This window comes from Rhinoderma darwinii, chromosome 3, assembly GCF_050947455.1.
Source record: "Rhinoderma darwinii isolate aRhiDar2 chromosome 3, aRhiDar2.hap1, whole genome shotgun sequence".
NCBI classification, from domain to species: domain Eukaryota; kingdom Metazoa; phylum Chordata; class Amphibia; order Anura; family Rhinodermatidae; genus Rhinoderma; species Rhinoderma darwinii.
Genome location: NC_134689.1, coordinates 414,352,520 through 414,360,019, shown reverse-complemented (window position 1 = coordinate 414,360,019; position 7,500 = coordinate 414,352,520).

Genomic DNA, 7,500 nt, shown 5'->3' with positions numbered 1-7,500 from the left:
GAGTGAGAAGGGAACAATAGGAATTATTTGAGTTTTCAAGCTCAAATAGGATCTGGTGAAAAGAGGAGGAATGGGTAAACAAAGATAAGTTAGAATTTATGGCCACAAAGAGCACTTTTATCCTATAACGCTCAACCTTTGAAAGTGCAAGACTAGTAAAATGTTTTTTCCCATACCGGGAGTCGAACCCAGGCAACATGGGTGAAAACCAGGAATCCTAACCGCTAGACCATATGGGAGCAGTTATTAAGTATAATGAGTCATGGACTAAGAAAAAGTGGGAATAAAGAAAATGTATATATATTTTTTCATTTTGCCGCTTTGAGATTGTCTCCAAACATCTGGTGGTTGCCTCGTTAGCGCAGTAGGAAGCGTGTCAGTCTCATAATCTGAAGGTCGTGAGTTCGGTCCTCACACGAGGCACTGTTCAGTGAGTTTTTGTCTTCCTCCATTCATGCAGGAAATCTGGTTTTTCTGCCGAAACGTTTTTAATATATGAGGAAAGTGTTGTTGATTTCCTTGTCATTTTTGAGTGAGTAGAAGAGATGGGAATGATTTGAGCTTTAAATCCAAAATAGGATCTTGCCTAAAAAGAAACAATATTAAAGCAAAGTCCCAATCAGATTGGGTGAAATAGTCTGATGGTTTCTTATTTATTGGCGAAACTAGTTCATTATAAAAAGGAAAATTAGCCAAACTGACAGGATAAAGGGGTTGTTGACTTGGAGTGAGAAGGGAACAATAGGAATTATTTGAGTTTTCAAGCTCAAATAGGATCTGGTGAAAAGAGGAGGAATGGGTAAACAAAGATAAGTTAGAATTTATGGCCACAAAGAGCACTTTTATCCTATAACGCTCAACCTTTGAAAATGCAAGACTAGTAAAAGGTTATTTCCCATACCGGGAGTCGAACACAGGCCACCTGGGTGAAAACCAGGAATCCTAACCGCTAGACCATATGGAAGCAGTTATTAAGTAAAATGAGTCATGGACTAAGAAAAAGTGGGAATAAAGAAAATTTATATATATTTTTTCATTTTGCCGCTTTGAGCTTGTCTACAAACATCTGGTGGTTGCCTCGTTAGCGCAGTAGAAAGCGTGTCAGTCTAATAATCTGAAGGTCGTGAGTTCGATCCTCACACGAGGCACTGTTCAGTGAGTTTTTGTCTTCCTCCATTCATGCAGGAAATCGGGTTTTTCTGCCGAAACGTTTTTTAATATATGAGGAAAGTGTTGTTGATTTCCTTGTCATTTTTGAGTGAGTAGAAGAGATGGGAATGATTTGAGCTTTAAATCCAAAATAGGATCTTGCCTAAAAAGAAACAATATTAAAGCAAAGTCCCAATCAGATTGGGTGAAATAGTCTGATGGTTTCTTATTTATTGGCGAAACTAGTTCATTATAAAAAGGAAAATTAGCCAAACTGACAGGATAAAGGGGTTGTTGACTTGGAGTGAGAAGGGAACAATAGGAATTATTTGAGTTTTCAAGCTCAAATAGGATCTGGTGAAAAGAGGAGGAATGGGTAAACAAAGATAAGTTAGAATTTATGGCCACAAAGAGCACTTTTATCCTATAACGCTCAACCTTTGAAAGTGCAAGACTAGTAAAATGTTTTTTCCCATACCGGGAGTCGAACCCAGGCAACATGGGTGAAAACCAGGAATCCTAACCGCTAGACCATATGGGAGCAGTTATTAAGTATAATGAGTCATGGACTAAGAAAAAGTGGGAATAAAGAAAATGTATATATATTTTTTCATTTTGCCGCTTTGAGATTGTCTCCAAACATCTGGTGGTTGCCTCGTTAGCGCAGTAGGAAGCGTGTCAGTCTCATAATCTGAAGGTCGTGAGTTCGGTCCTCACACGAGGCACTGTTCAGTGAGTTTTTGTCTTCCTCCATTCATGCAGGAAATCTGGTTTTTCTGCCGAAACGTTTTTAATATATGAGGAAAGTGTTGTTGATTTCCTTGTCATTTTTGAGTGAGTAGAAGAGATGGGAATGATTTGAGCTTTAAATCCAAAATAGGATCTTGCCTAAAAAGAAACAATATTAAAGCAAAGTCCCAATCAGATTGGGTGAAATAGTCTGATGGTTTCTTATTTATTGGCGAAACTAGTTCATTATAAAAAGGAAAATTAGCCAAACTGACAGGATAAAGGGGTTGTTGACTTGGAGTGAGAAGGGAACAATAGGAATTATTTGAGTTTTCAAGCTCAAATAGGATCTGGTGAAAAGAGGAGGAATGGGTAAACAAAGATAAGTTAGAATTTATGGCCACAAAGAGCACTTTTATCCTATAACGCTCAACCTTTGAAAATGCAAGACTAGTAAAAGGTTATTTCCCATACCGGGAGTCGAACACAGGCCACCTGGGTGAAAACCAGGAATCCTAACCGCTAGACCATATGGAAGCAGTTATTAAGTAAAATGAGTCATGGACTAAGAAAAAGTGGGAATAAAGAAAATTTATATATATTTTTTCATTTTGCCGCTTTGAGCTTGTCTACAAACATCTGGTGGTTGCCTCGTTAGCGCAGTAGAAAGCGTGTCAGTCTAATAATCTGAAGGTCGTGAGTTCGATCCTCACACGAGGCACTGTTCAGTGAGTTTTTGTCTTCCTCCATTCATGCAGGAAATCGGGTTTTTCTGCCGAAACGTTTTTTAATATATGAGGAAAGTGTTGTTGATTTCCTTGTCATTTTTGAGTGAGTAGAAGAGATGGGAATGATTTGAGCTTTAAATCCAAAATAGGATCTTGCCTAAAAAGAAACAATATTAAAGCAAAGTCCCAATCAGATTGGGTGAAATAGTCTGATGGTTTCTTATTTATTGGCGAAACTAGTTCATTATAAAAAGGAAAATTAGCCAAACTGACAGGATAAAGGGGTTGTTGACTTGGAGTGAGAAGGGAACAATAGGAATTATTTGAGTTTTCAAGCTCAAATAGGATCTGGTGAAAAGAGGAGGAATGGGTAAACAAAGATAAGTTAGAATTTATGGCCACAAAGAGCACTTTTATCCTATAACGCTCAACCTTTGAAAATGCAAGACTAGTAAAAGGTTATTTCCCATACCGGGAGTCGAACACAGGCCACCTGGGTGAAAACCAGGTAACCTAACCGCTAGACGATATGGAAGCAGTTATTAAGTAAAATGAGTCATGGACTAAGAAAAAGTGGGAATAAAGAAAATTTATATATATTTTTTCATTTTGCCGCTTTGAGCTTGTCTACAAACATCTGGTGGTTGCCTCGTTAGCGCAGTAGGAAGCGTGTCAGTCTAATAATCTGAAGGTCGTGAGTTCGATCCTCACACGAGGCACTGTTCAGTGAGTTTTTGTCTTCCTCCATTCATGCAGGAAATCGGGTTTTTCTGCCGAAACGTTTTTAATATATGAGGAAAGTGTTGTTGATTTCCTTGTCATTTTTGAGTGAGTAGAAGAGATGGGAATGATTTGAGCTTTAAATCCAAAATAGGATCTTGCCTAAAAAGAAACAATATTAAAGCAAAGTCCCAATCAGATTGGGTGAAATAGTCTGATGGTTTCTTATTTATTGGCGAAACTAGTTCATTAAAAAAAGGAAAATTAGCCAAACTGACAGGATAAAGGGGTTGTTGACTTGGAGTGAGAAGGGAACAATAGGAATTATTTGAGTTTTCAAGCTCAAATAGGATCTGGTGAAAAGAGGAGGAATGGGTAAACAAAGATAAGTTAGAATTTATGGCCACAAAGAGCACTTTTATCCTATAACGCTCAACCTTTGAAAATGCAAGACTAGTAAAAGGTTATTTCCCATACCGGGAGTCGAACCCAGGCCACCTGGGTGAAAATCAGGAATCCTAACCGCTAGACCATATGGAAGCAGTTATTAAGTAAAATGAGTCATGGACTAAGAAAAAGTGGGAATAAAGAAAATTTATATATATTTTTTCATTTTGCCGCTTTGAGCTTGTCTACAAACATCTGGTGGTTGCCTCGTTAGCCCAGTAGGAAACGTGTCAGTCTCATAATCTGAAGGTCGTGAGTTCGATCCTCACACGAGGCACTGTTCAGTGAGTTTTTGTCTTCCTCCATTCATGCAGGAAATCGGGTTTTTCTGCCGAAACGTTTTTAATATATGAGGAAAGTGTTGTTGATTTCCTTGTCATTTTTGAGTGAGTAGAAGAGATGGGAATGATTTGAGCTTTAAATCCAAAATAGGATTTTGCCTAAAAAGAAACAATATTAAAGCAAAGTCCCAATCAGATTGGGTGAAATAGTCTGATGGTTTCTTATTTATTGGCGAAACTAGTTCATTAAAAAAAGGAAAATTAGCCAAACTGACAGGATAAAGGGGTTGTTGACTTGGAGTGAGAAGGGAACAATAGGAATTATTTGAGTTTTCAAGCTCAAATAGGATCTGGTGAAAAGAGGAGGAATGGGTAAACAAAGATAAGTTAGAATTTATGGCCACAAAGAGCACTTTTATCCTATAACGCTCAACCTTTGAAAGTGCAAGACTAGTAAAATGTTTTTTCCCATACCGGGAGTCGAACCCAGGCAACATGGGTGAAAACCAGGAATCCTAACCGCTAGACCATATGGGAGCAGTTATTAAGTATAATGAGTCATGGACTAAGAAAAAGTGGGAATAAAGAAAATGTATATATATTTTTTCATTTTGCCGCTTTGAGCTTGTCTACAAACATCTGGTGGTTGCCTCGTTAGCGCAGTAGGAAGCGTGTCAGTCTCATAATCTGAAGGTCGTGAGTTCGATCCTCACACGAGTCACTGTTCAGTGAGTTTTTGTCTTCCTCCATTCATGCAGGAAATCGGGTTTTTCTGCCGAAACGTTTTTAATATATGAGGAAAGTGTTGTTGATTTCCTTGTCATTTTTGAGTGAGTAGAAGAGATGGGAATGATTTGAGCTTTAAATCCAAAATAGGATTTTGCCTAAAAAGAAACAATATTAAAGCAAAGTCCCAATCAGATTGGGTGAAATAGTCTGATGGTTTCTTATTTATTGGCGAAACTAGTTCATTAAAAAAAGGAAAATTAGCCAAACTGACAGGATAAAGGGGTTGTTGACTTGGAGTGAGAAGGGAACAATAGGAATTATTTGAGTTTCAAGCTCAAATAGGATCTGGTGAAAAGAGGAGGAATGGGTAAACAAAGATAAGTTAGAATTGATGGCCACAAAGAGCACTTTTATCCTATAACGCTCAACCTTTGAAAGTGCAAGACTAGTGAAAGGTTCTTTCCCATACCGGGAGTCAAACCCAGGCCACCTGGGTGAAAACCAGGAATCCTAACCGCTAGACCAGGGGTCAGAAACCTATGGCTCGCGAGCCAGATATGGCTCTTTTGATGGCCGTATCTGGCTCGCAGACAGGGCTCCTACCTGTCTATGGGAGGGATGCACGTTGCAGCCGCACAGCTCAGTATAGTACACATGACTATGAGAGCGGGGCTGCGGCTGTGTAATTCAGCCACAGCCCCGCTCCTGAGTCCTGACATATGCGCGCGGGGTCAGCATCATGTGATGCGGCCGGCGCTGCACTAATGATCTGCGGCATTGAAGACAGAACATGGCGGGCGCGCTACAAAGCACCCCCATGTTGTCTTCAGTGCCTGAACTGCCGCTCATTAGTGCAGCGCCGGCCGCATCTCCTCATGCTGACCGCGCGCGCACTTCCTGTCAGGAGCGGGGCAATGGCTGTATTACACAGCCGCAGCCCCGCTCTATAACGCCGGAGATCAGAGAACCTCTCATCTCCGCCGTTATTCCCGTGAATGCTGCGATCACAGCTGACTGCAGCATTCAGGGGAAAGTGAGAAGGGGGGATGCCCCTGGATCGCATCACAGGGAATTCCTGTGACGCGATCGAGGGCCATACCATATATGGGCAGACAGCCCAGGGTCTATTGACGGACCCCAGGGCTGTCTGACCATATCTCTTGTTGTTAGGATATACCCAAGTATGTCCTAACAACAGCCTGTGTGCTATCTGTCCACAGGCTAATGTACTGGCACATATCTGATATATGTCAGTACATTAAAGTTTAAAAATAAAGTAAAAACAAAGTATGGTTACATTTTTAAAAAAATATACACCTTCACCTTTTTTACAATAAACATTAAAATAAGTCTTACATAATACATAAAATCGACACATTCAGTAATGGCGCGGACAACAATGTTTTTGCATCATTTATGATGTGTACGCTGTAAAAAAATGAAATAAACACGGCTTTCATTCACTTATTAATGTGAGGCGCGAGGTGCGATGAATTTACCCTCCATGTTCCTCACATTAATAGTAATTAACCCCATCATGTACCTCGCCTATCTGCGCATGCGCGAGTTCAAAGAGACAGAGAGTCCTGGGTCCTGCCGCCGATGGCCATAGTGAAGCGCTCCTGCACGAAATGGTGAGTATATCTTAAATTCTATATTTTAAGGGTAAAAGTTGGGGGTCGTCTTATACGCCCAGTCGTCTTATACGCCGACATATACGGTAGTTCTTTGATGGCCTGATAAGCATTGGCGGCAGTGGTGAGCGGCAGGGAGCATGGACTACATTTCCCATAACTCCCTGCATAGCCGCGCCGTCTGCAAGCACGCACCTGCGTCCCCTAGTGAAGCGGCATCTGCCTCCTCCCTTGTGTCTCCCTTGGACGTTCCAGAAACCCCTGGCTGTGCTGCTGCTTTGAAGGTGAACATTATAACATGGAAATTGTTACACAGCCTCATGGTCAGCAGCAGTGAGCTGCATCAATAAAGGGGCTGTGTAAAACAGTGTGTCCCACCAACCCCCCCTTCCCACTTCACCCCTGAAAATAATCCCACATAATCCATAATATAGCCCCCCCCCCCAAAAAAATAAAAATATGGCCTTAAAAAACATCTGCCACCCATATTACACTCTTGGGGGCTTTAAATTAATCTCTTGTGGGCATAAGAAACTGATTTAAAGGACCACTATCAGGGCAAAAATCTGTTCTGAGCGCTTTATTACAGCTCTGGAGGTCTCCCAGATGGGTCTGAGCCTCTCTTTTTTTGTTCATTTTCTGTAAGACCAACACTTTTAAAAGGGCCACTGACAGATACAATTGCTCCAGCGGTCACTTAGTACACAAAGGAGTGTTCCTCTCTGCTGCACTAAGCCACCGCTGGACCTAAACAATAATTCGCTGTAAAATAATAAAATAGATAATTGACATAACTGACAATGCGTTGTGTGACATGTCCAACATTCCAGCTTCTTTCTTCTGCGAATGCCTCAAAGCTGGCATTCTCTCAACATCAGGTGGGAAGAATGCCAGCTTCCAGTCATGCGCAGGAAAAAGAAGAAGCCAGACTGCTGGACTGATGTCATGCATCGCAAGCTCACAATGTAAGTTATTTATTTAATTTTTTTACTGCTAATTACCATTGTTTCAGTCCAGTTGTGGCTTTATACAGCAGGGAGGAGCATTCCTTGCTGTACTAAGTGAACATTGGAGCGATTGATC